The 11,435-nt window shown below is 43.4% G+C and overlaps 1 pseudogene; it reads left to right on the forward strand.

Annotated features, from left to right (window-relative positions):
- The window catches only part of LOC147425068 (uncharacterized), a 33,949-nt pseudogene extending 24,112 nt beyond the window's left edge, over positions 1-9,837 (forward strand).
- The last annotated feature ends 1,598 nt before the right edge of the window (positions 9,838-11,435 follow it).

Here is an 11,435-nt window from a genome sequence, read left to right on the forward strand (position 1 = left end):
TTTTGCATGGCGAGGCATGGCTTTGCATGCCTTCACGGATTCTCTTTCTCTCTCTCTCTCTCTCTCTCTCTCTCTCTCTCTCTCCGGTCGTGGACAATCCGACAGCGCATGGCCGTGGGAAGGGCTGCTCCACAGGCGGGGAAGGCGGGAAGAGACCGACAGGGCATGGCCGTGGGAAGGAGTGCTCCACAGGCGAGGAAGGCGGGTAACTGAACTCCCAGCGTGTGCAAGGCAGCTTGCAACGAAGAAGGAGGGGAGGTTGACCCTCACAGAATCCCTACATCTTTCCCTTGTTGGGGTCGCAGGGCCATGCCGATGAACTTTCGTCACTGCATCACAACAGGGCGCGCAACTGAACCACCTCCCTCTCACGGTTTGCAGGCGGCGACCAGTTTGCGACGCCATAGCCAGTTCTTGGGGCTTTACTTTCACATGCGGACGCCCAACAAACCTTGGCCAACATGAAATCGTTTAAGGGTGCATGCCCATTGTAGCAAGTTAATCAATGTTGCGAACGCCAAGCGATGGCAGCTCCCTTAGTCCCCGAGAAATCCAGGGTGCTGGGCAAATTGCAGACCTTCAGCGGGATCCAAACGTCAACAAGAATTGTGAAAGCCGTACCCGGCTTCGTAAAACACATGGATTCACGAACACAAAGGTTATACCAATTTCCAAGGAAAAATTGACAAAAATCATGGTATTGAGTAGCTCCAAGGGCGATTTAATACAAGGGATGTAATCGAGGTTTGACTTGACCAAGGTTTCAACCAGAGCATAAGGATTGAGACTAATCAACAGGTTTGAGTTTCATGCTTTTAAGGTTTTCTCGCTTTATGTATAATTTCACATTGCAGGAGCCCTTCCAAAAATTTGCACAAGTTAATTCTTGATTCAAGAATTATTCTTGTCCAATCAAGGTGGCGGTGGCAACGAATGTTGATGCACCGCAGATTGCTTCTTTGCCGATTCTTAACACAATTTTTGACATGCATGGCATGTGCGTTGTTCGCTGAAGCACGGGTTCTTTCACTCTCTTTCAATTTTCCAAAAGACACACGGCCACATACACTTATTGGGTGATACATTTTGATTACCAAATATGTCTTAGATTTATCAAAAACATTCCAGGAGCAAGGCTCTGTTAAGTATGGAGCCTGATTTACCCTTGTAATTTTCTGTGGTAAAAGCGCACATTTGTAAGGCCCCCATTATGAGGAGAAGCCATCGTGCGTGAAGGAAAATCACTTGTCGGAAACCAAAATTTTCACGGCCAAAAATCAGGGGCAACTTTAGGGGCCTTGGGAGCGGAAGCTCCCGATACTTTTTTTTTCCCTCGCCGGAATATTATGGCCGGACAGCGGCCGGAAAGTGGTCGGAAAACAATCGCCAGTTGGCCGGTGGCCGGTAGTCAATGGCCGATGGGCCGGTGGTCGAAAGTCAATGGCCGATGGCCGGTGGCCGAATTCAAAAGCGGACTTGTCTTCTCAAGGGCGGCCACACATGGGCGGATTGGAGGGTCCGATTTGGACTTATCTACACAAGGGCGGCTACACATGGCTGCCTCTCATGAGAGAGGGCAGCCCTTTTGGCCTATAAAAGGAGTCCATTTCTACACACATTTTATAGTGTGAAGTTGATGCAACAAGGTGAGTGTGAGGTGGTGAGAGTGAAGCAAGGCGGGAGCTCCATTAAGGGTATAATCCCTTTGTAAACTACTTCTTGTTTTGAAGTACTAAAGCCATTGAGTGGCTGCTTTCCCGTGGACGTAGCCCACATTGGGTGAACCACGTATATCGTGTGTACTCTCTCTCTCTCTCTCTCTCTCTCTCTCTACTCTATAATCTCGTGTATGTAAATCTGTCTCTCTCCATTAAGTAATCTACTCAATTATCTATTTAGCTACGTCTTATTTCCTAACAGGCTCCCTATAGCGACACTCCAATAAACCAATTTGTGCCTTACGTCGGTTGTTAATTTTTTATCTCTCCTCGTTGTGCTATCTTGAGGTGGAGGAAAGCAAGATTTTTGGGAGCACGGCTCCATGCATTGGATGCATACTCATTTTCAAGCCATTGCAGCTTGATAGGGAGCAGGCAATATAGGTACATGAAACATCGTGGAAAAAACATTGACATCCACAGCTCGGAGCTGAATGCAATGTTGACCACCATATGAATTTTCACAAAGCCAACTTGTCAAGCAAAGGTTGCTTTGAACAAGCAGTATTGGACAATCGCTAACATTTGATAGCTCAGCTGTAGATGATATCTTTCTCACTATCGGGCAATGTTATGATTCTCAATCAGTAGCAAAATTTGGCAAGGCGATTTCCCTATGCCATTTTGACATGGTCAATCTGTTTCTACTCGGACATATGTATGTCATCAAGAGCATTTGTTAGCTATGAGCACTTAGGTTACATTCTGGTCTATGAACTTATGTGAAGCAAGGCTTCTATTTATGCATCTTGCATTGCGACTCCCATGTTCGACCTATGTTATGAGCATACAAACTTGGGACGGACTTGACAATATGCTTGCAGGTTATTTCATTACGTACATACGACAACTCCCACTCGTGCAGCAGATATGGCTATGCGCCATTTTGACGTGAATATTCTTCCACAGAATATCGGGCCAACTGGTTACAGCAACGACCAGGTTAGCCAATTTTACAATCTTCTTATTTTTCCATGTTTACATCTTTGATTGGAAACTATTGCTTTTGTGCAAAGCAATGTGCTTTGACAATTTTGCTTCTTCCTTGTGCCAAGGTACTGCCCAATGACTTGGCATCAAGGGCATTGGCACACAAATTCAGGAAATTGGAGTCTCATCTCACAGAATCCCTACCAGTTTAAACTATGCAAGGCACTTATGGTTTTCGCTCTCACGTTTGAGGCCATCACTTTTGCCATGGGCTTAAGTTTATGTATGCATAGCATGCTAGCTAGGTGGATTCAATTCTACCGCCTCCTGAAACACGCTTTCGCTACGACACCAGACACTCTGTCAAGGACATTAAAAAGCACCTAAATCAAGGACTTAATTCAAAGGCAAAGTGCTATCATTAGGTCATACTAGAGTCGTCACAACCACATACATGGTAAGTGAGTCAGTCTATGACTTGTTTGTGTTTTCCTGTTACCTCTCTCGATGAGAGAGTCATAGCAAACAACTGTGGCACGCTTATAAGATAAGCTGCAGATGCACACGAGCATGGGCACAACATATACAAAGTCATCACTTAAGGAAAGTTCCTCAGCCCAGCATCCTCTCTCTCTCTCTTTCTTATTTCTCTCAAAGAATAAAGAAAACTTTTTAAGAATCTTTTGATACGTGTTTTGCTCGTGAATCAGCATGAGCCAAGGTGCTAAAAATCTGAGCTAGAAATTGGGCAAGACGCCCTCTACATTAGTCTTCATTATTTCATCGATTGAACACTAATTGCCATCAAGGCTATGAGCCACATATGCTGGCTAAGAGTCATGGTCAGATCTCGGGTACAACCCAACTGTTGGCATTCCTTGGGTGATTGTTCTTAAAAATCTACCTAGTGGAGTACACAACGACGTTAATGGACAAGCAAGAGTCTTGTCATTATAGATGTTTAGGGTGTTAGTTTGCACGCCATGTTTTCAGTGCGACACTCGAGTTGAGATTTTGATAACCATAAACTCAGCTGATCTCTACCACGAATTTTAGATGCAACAAAACGTTGCGACAGCATGGTTGTCCATAAGAGCTACGCTTTACACTTGTGTGGATCTCCTGCTCTATTTATAGCACTACGAGTGGCTATGGACGCATTGTTTTGGGGTAAGACCCCGCGGGTGCTTACTACATCACCCCACAGGCATTCAGGATCACAGTTTGATCTCTTCCCGTTATACTTTCAAGGAAATAATTCCGTAATCTCCACGCGGTAGCGAAAAAATTCAACTTTTCAAGTTGATTCTCATCATTTTGTACACGGTTAACTATGTTGGTTACCGTTACCTGCTAGTTGAGCAGTTTCTACAACGGGTCTTACCAAGGGGTTGACTATGTAGATTCTACCAAACGGGTTTGGATTACAAAGGCAACACCCAGAGTTTCCAGTGCAATGTTGCTTGGTTTTTTCACATAGGGGAGACGTACTCCTGTGCATTTGAATACGGGTAACTGAACTTTCAGTTCAATCCCCAGGGACATGCCAAGGGCATGTTGAAACAAATATTTTGGGCCGTAGTGTCCAATGTACATTATGCTGTTATGAATCCACTTGTAGGATTCAATTTGGCACATGTTATCACATGGGATACCACATGGTCTAGGGACTCAAGGAGTTCAGTTTAGCCAGTGTGGAGCAATGAATGAGGGTCCTCTCACTCTTGTCGCGGAGTGTTTAGAGTTACCTCCACACACAAGTACATCTTGTACTTGCAGGATGTTCTTTTTTAAACATCCTTACATGAGAAATATTCCACATGTGGCGAATATGAGTCTCTGGACTGACACTGACGCCCATTATTTCATATATGTGTCACGACAAAGTCCCTAGGTGCTGGTAAAATTTGTTTTCTAAGACCATTTTCAGCACGATGTATCAGGAGCAATTTCGGTGGCCAAAGATTGTTGGATACTTAGAATGACTTGTTCAGGTACAAGTACTGCTGAACAACATTACAGATGGTTGTTTATACATATAGCAAGGCTCGAAGTTGCTAATGAAAAAGTTTCATTGTTTGTACCTAGAAGTGATCACTGTTTCACCTTCTATTATGGTTCAAACGTTTCAGCAAGGCTTGCAAAAGATTGCAACTAAAAGTATTTAGTTTCTTTTCAGAACTATTTATATTCCTTTTTAATGTGTGTTAGGTGCATCACATTTGCCATAAGTATTGGCAAGGATCACCATGGATATACAGGTTCGGATCTGCTTTTTGCTAAATGCATGCACACTAGGTGTTATGGGCCCTAGTGTTTAGCAAAGGCTGATTTGGAACGGCATGCGTATTCATCAAGTTGTTTCTTATGAAGTATTTTGCATTCTATGTGCAGTATCTCAATGAGTTTACTTTTTGGTCTACCAATCACCAATAGAGGTCATGGCTCGCTTTGGGTGTTTGTGGATTTTTCAATTTAACCACCATGGTTATTCATCCAATTGTTGATTCCTCAGCAATGTGGTACGATATTGTGATCCCCATTTACCAGCCATCTGGAAAGATTGTATGTAAACCGTGGGGGAAACACACCTGTCAGTTATCCAAGGGGATAAGCAGATTACAAAGTGTAATCTTGTGCTAAAGGATATGCAAGTGCATACGTTAGCACGAAGCGATCCAATTAGTAAGCATTTATTGCTCTACTTGGAGTTTGCTTACCATAAGTTAAAGCATGTTTTCGAGTAGGTGTAGTCTCTTCATCTATAAATCAAGTTCTCAACCTTGAACACTAGTTATGGTGAGTTTGTTTCCTTCTGAACTTGGAAAACAAACAAGGACTTAAACTTGGCTGATGAGTCGGTAGCAAGTTACTTTCATGGAAAGTGAAAAGAGGTACTCTTTAGGGTACATCTTTGTGTGATAACTCGTTTTGCATACTCATGTGTGTTCTAAGTGGAGTCTACACACTATGATTGGATAGGAATCGGTAACACAAGATGGTTGCAAATGGACAACAATGTGAAAAGTCAAGATGTTTCTCTTGGTTTCATTGAACCTCCTGCTGAACCGTGTTCCGGTCAACCAAACAGCTGGATCCATGAAGGATGCCACTTGGGAAAACATTAGTGTTTTTAAGAAATTCCCCACTTTTGTTTTTGAGGACGAAAACTCTTCTTTAAGAGGGGAGTAATGTTAGGACAACGGCAAGGCCGAACTAGACAAGGGCAAGGCCGGGCTAGGCAGTGTGGAAAGGGAGTCCAACTAGGGCAAAGGACTAGGAGCCATGCTATATAGTGGGTGGTTGTGAGGTGGACTCCTAGGTTCTAGTTCCCCTTGTCTTACTCTCTCTCTCTCTCTCTCTCTCTCTCTCCATGTGACACATAGTTATTAGGATTTGTGCATAAGCCCACACTATGGAGTTATCCCCGTACTCTAGTCTATTTAGATTCAATGTATTTGCCTACTAAACTTGCCTCCCACTTTTAGTTGATGCTTGCATTGACTCTTAAGATAGGCCATTGAAGCTCTCTCTCTCTCTCTCTCTCTCTCTCTCTCACACACACACACACACACACACACACACACACACAAAAACCACCTCTAAGGCTAATCTAGTGCACCCCTTAGAGCCTAGACCAAGATGCTCATAGTGTGACAAGATTTTGGATGAACGTACCCTTTACTTCAACCTCACCCCCCCAATTTCTTATAAAAAACATCAAGACTCCACTACCTCCACTCCACCCCTCCCTAACAGTGCACTCTTTGGGCTTCCCTCTCTTTTTGAGGTTTCCCCTTCTTTCTCTCTAGCCTATAAACATGGAGGCTCGGTTGTCCTTTTCAATGTGACATTTTTATTTCACAAACAAGCTGTCAAGAAAGAGAAACCTCACCACACCCTCTCGCCACTCTGCTCAAATGGAATCTTCCTCTCAGGTTTCTAGCTTACCCTTGCTTTTGATTGTTCTTTTTTAGCTTGACATCTATGACATGTAGGATAATCCCATGACACCTGCCTTCCACCCTTTTTATTAACATTTTCATGTTTGTTTTGATGGTGATGGTGAGACAGGTAACAGGGTCTTCCTTTGGCTAAAGCATTGCAATCTGATTGAAGCTCCCAAAGTTTGATCTTTTCTCTCTCCTTTTTTTGTAAACAAGCATTTTCATAATAATGGATTCCAATAAGAGTTTTTTTTTTAGCATTCCTGACCTTTGTGTTTTAATGGTTAATTGGTGTCTTGATCTTGTAACTTCCTAGTAATCGACTCTCTCTCTAGTGGTCAAAGTAGTCCTTCACTAGCCCACTAGCTAGTATTTTTATTCTGTTCCCAATTTTTTTAAAGGGCTACCTCTGATCTGCAAGGACCTCTTTTATCTTCTCACACCTTAAATGCCCTATACACTCCATTTGGTGTCATAGATTCCACTTTCACCTACACCTACCCTTTACTCAGCCTTTGGCCAGTCCTTTCTTGCCCTTCATACAAAGAACCTCACCTCCTTTTTGGTACACCCTCTTCGATGAGACCCCTTTTTCTACTTTGAAAGTTGGGTACCTTTTGGCACACGCACAACCTTTTGAAAAATAATTTCACTCGGCTAGAATTTTGGAGTTTGGACGCACCTATGTGGTTCAACCAATTTGAAAATGAAAGCTATTACCTATCACTTCTCTGGGCAGTGGGGCACCGCACCTAATCAATGAAGGGTTACTTGGGGACATACTTTACAGTTGTGAGTAGGTGAGCCTATAGGCGGCAAGTCTTTGTCCCTCCCAAGGTGTAGAAAGTTAGGGATTAGTATTGTACAATGGCGGCATCTTCCTTCATCCCTGCAACTTTCTCTAGCCATCACCATTTTTTGTTGCGCACACGTTTCATCTTCCTTCCTCTTTGCAACTCTCTCTAGCCATCACCATTTTCTGTTGCGCACGCGTTTCATACATACCCATCTTTTTTTCCTAAGTAAGGTGTGCCCTCAATGTTCTAACACCCTTCAGCTTTTCCTAATGTATGCACGCGAGAATAACTACTCAAGGGCTCATCAAAGTGCCCATGCCACTAGGGTCCGACCTCATCTTCTGTGGCACTCGGGCATCTCTCACCTCCCCTCCTCCTTTTTTATCTGAACGCACACAACAAGGAAGGTCTCGCTTTTTTTGGTTCTAACAGGCCTAGTTTCAATAAAATGAAGGTTAATCGAAATCCGAATAGGTAAGCTGTCTCCCTCAGAGGTGGCCGATGTCGGCATCTCCAAAGCAATTCTGATTTTGCACTACATGTATTTTATGACCTGCCATGTAGAACAACCTTCTCTTGGATAGAACAAGGAGACACGCTCCTTCGGATTGTTCGCCCGCTGGGTTAACCAAACTGCGCATCTGCCTCCCTGGGCAAGAAGAGCCATGGCTATGGCGTGCTTCTATTTCTCTCCCTCCCTTTATCTACAAAATCTGCACGTTTATGCTGGCAAGCATGGTTCCCCCTTATTATGCCTAGCACCTAACACAGTCAAGAATCCTGTTCTTAACATTTTATGTATCTCTGCACAACTGTTATATTTGCAGACTCAAAGTTTTATGAGCATTGGATTTCTGGGAATTATCTTAAAAAAAATTCCATGCCTTACAGAGCTAGTTGCGGCTTACTCAGGTTGGGATGAGAGCCTTATGGCTCTAGGATACTCTGCACAAAATTTCCCCCCCTTTGTAATTGTCCAGGGTTTGCTCCTTGTATTAGCAACCCTGGCTTTCACTCACTCTGCTCGAACTTGATGGCGCCATCACTTCTCAGCAGGCTGAAGATACCACAATCCTATCTACTCTTGATCTTCCCGCATGGTTTCCTTGTATGCCATGGCACCCGCCTACGCTACTCCCACGCTACTTGGCTACAAATCTGTCCGTAATTGTTGATGCAGACGAGCGTGAGCGGAAATAGTGACTCGAGCATGCACCAAATTTGATGCGTCGATTCATGGAGGGTAATGGAAAGCGACTGCAAAACGACCCACTACCCCGACAACGAAAGAGGCATTTGCTTAATGGTTTTTTAGAGATCATCATAACGCCACCAACTGCTATCAGAAGTTCATTCTTACGTATGGATCTTGACGAAGAGGAGTAGATGCTTGCAAACAAAGACTTCACCACATCGCTACACCTAGTCAAAGCCTCACCACAAAGCCCTTTGAAACCTACACCGATCCCTTTATCCCGAGTCGGCTTTTGGAAATGTTTTTGGGAAAAGCTCACCATGAGGCTTGGTCCTTCGGTAATTTTACTTTACTCGCTCCCCTCCTCGAGAATCTTCTCCTTACTCTACTTAATGATCATGATAAGACTGCGGTCAAGCAAGGTCTTATGCAGATTCTTGAGGGCAATAACTCCAACCTCTTTGAAAACACTCTAATTGCTACCCCCTTCTCTATGTCATTTTTTGAACCACGCCATTGTAATGCAACTTTTGGTTACGTGGTTGGGGTCAAGGGTGTCATCTCTACCACAAACTGAGATACTAATTATACTACACAAGTATGAAATTTTCACCGACCTTTTCTCAAGTGTGGTTGCGAGCATATTGGGCAAGGGGATCATTGCCATGATAACAATGTTTTGTGGTTCGATCATGCTTTATGGCTGGTTCTCAATCAATTACCTCGCTTCTTCCCAAGCTCAAACCTTAAATGGTCTACTATTGCCTTTATAAGTTGGGTAGCTAAAGAAGCCCAAGAAGTGATTAAAGCTCTCCTCCTTCATGTATTCTACAGGAAAAAGCTAAAAGATGCTATCACTCATTCTGTTTTGTTTAGTCACACAACACCTTCTTGCAGCTCATCCTCAGAAGTAGATACTTTTGTGAATGCGGCGGCTGCTCCGAATTTGAAGGCACCCTATGATACTCGTTCGGCCAAGAAAGCACATGGAGAAGGGAATCAAACCGCACGCACAAGAGGAAGGAACTTTCCCTCTCAGCGCTCAAATACCTCTAACTACACCTCCAAGATGGAAGACAGCCTCCCCAGCCAACTCCACCACTAGTAGCCGCACCCCTCAAAACCCTACCCCCACTTTCCCACCATACTTCGCACAAGCTTCTGCCTCACCCCCCATCCCAACTCCAAAAACCAAAATCGCCTTTACTCAGGCATGCATAACTAGTGCTAAATCCCTCCTTTATGATTGATGTAGGTTATTAAAGATTTGCATGGACGCTTTCGGTTCATCTCCAAGAGCAAGGCAAAGGGAACCTTTGTACCCCTTCATTTTGTCAACCCCTTGCTAGATATAAAAAATCTCACCTCTTTATTTCGCTTGTTTTTCTTCGGGCTTGGTATTTCCACCACTCCACTATGGGACGAATGCATTTTTAGTTGGGCTTTTGACCCCCCTTTGAAAGTAACACGCTGTAATGCGAAGGAAGTTTCACCTCTCTCACACCCCATGAGTGTTTGTGTAACTTGGAAAACACCACACAACATGTAATTTCCACAAATTTGTGTTGTTTTATGAGTACTGCTCTCGCTCACCTTTGTGGCCACGGTCTTGGGCACATACCAACTAAGCCACCTAACTTCATGGAAGCTTTTGAGGAGCTAAATCAAGCGCTCTTGTATCTCATAAAATCTGGTTGCATCACTCTACCTTCTAACCTAACACACGGAGAATTAACTAATGCATTCTCAGCTTATTTGGGAAATTCCTCCCTTCTAAAATACAACACCACATCCATAATGATCTCACAAGAGAAATTAAAGAACTAAGGAAAAAATTATTTCTTATTTGCATTGACAAATCTCCGAGCAATGTGATTATCATTTGTAAGGCCTTTGTTCTTATTGAAGCCCAAAAACGCCTACAAGGCAACAATTTTACACCATCTCCTCCAAGGATTGAGGGGGTTACCACTCTTGTGCTAACATTTCTCTCTCAATACACTTTTCGCGAACACCACTCCCTCCCCTATCTCACCGGCATATACAAGCTGCATAAGGTCTCTTTTAGATGGATAACATGTGGGGCTGCCTGTTGTTACTCAGAAATCTCTACACTTATGGCTTGCTTACTAGAAATTTGTATACCACTACTCAAGGAACGAGCCAAAAAACTTAACAACAAAGCACTTTTATGTCACCATCTTCATCTACAATCTTGGTGGATTGTAAATTCAGTTTACGATTGCATCCTCAACCTCCCCTCTCATGCAACACAATTCTACTCAGTGGATGTGAAAAGATGCTCTGTGAACATCCCACACTCAGGGGTACAGGGCCTAATCCATCATCTCACCTTGTTAATATCCCATGCCTTCTCCGCATCTCTAGAAACGTTCATCTCTTTCAAAAGATTCCCCTCCAAATGCATAGAAGGCACATGGTCTTCCTATAGATACAAATCAAGCCTTTCATTTAACCTCAAGGAAGTACTCCAACTAAACGACTGGCTCATTAATAACATGTTTTTACAGTGTCAAGGGAAGATTTATAGGCAAACCAATGGAATTCCAATGGGACTTGCATGCTCCCCCCATGGTGCAATCTCTACCTTCGCTCCCTAGAGTTTGAGTTCCTCTATGACACTCTCAACACACATAATGCTAAAGAGATTCTCTCACTTTAGGCCATCCCTTTAGATATTACGACGATATCTTACTCATAAACTCTACAAACCCATCATTCTTCATAGAGCAACACAATATCTACCCCAGTTGCTTACCCATTGAAACCACCACTGGTAACTCTATTAAATTTCTAAACCTCCATCTCTCTACCCAATTTGGCTATC

This window comes from Adiantum capillus-veneris, chromosome 25 (genome assembly GCF_014529385.1).
Source record: "Adiantum capillus-veneris isolate H3 chromosome 25, ASM1452938v2, whole genome shotgun sequence".
NCBI classification, from domain to species: domain Eukaryota; kingdom Viridiplantae; phylum Streptophyta; class Polypodiopsida; order Polypodiales; family Pteridaceae; genus Adiantum; species Adiantum capillus-veneris.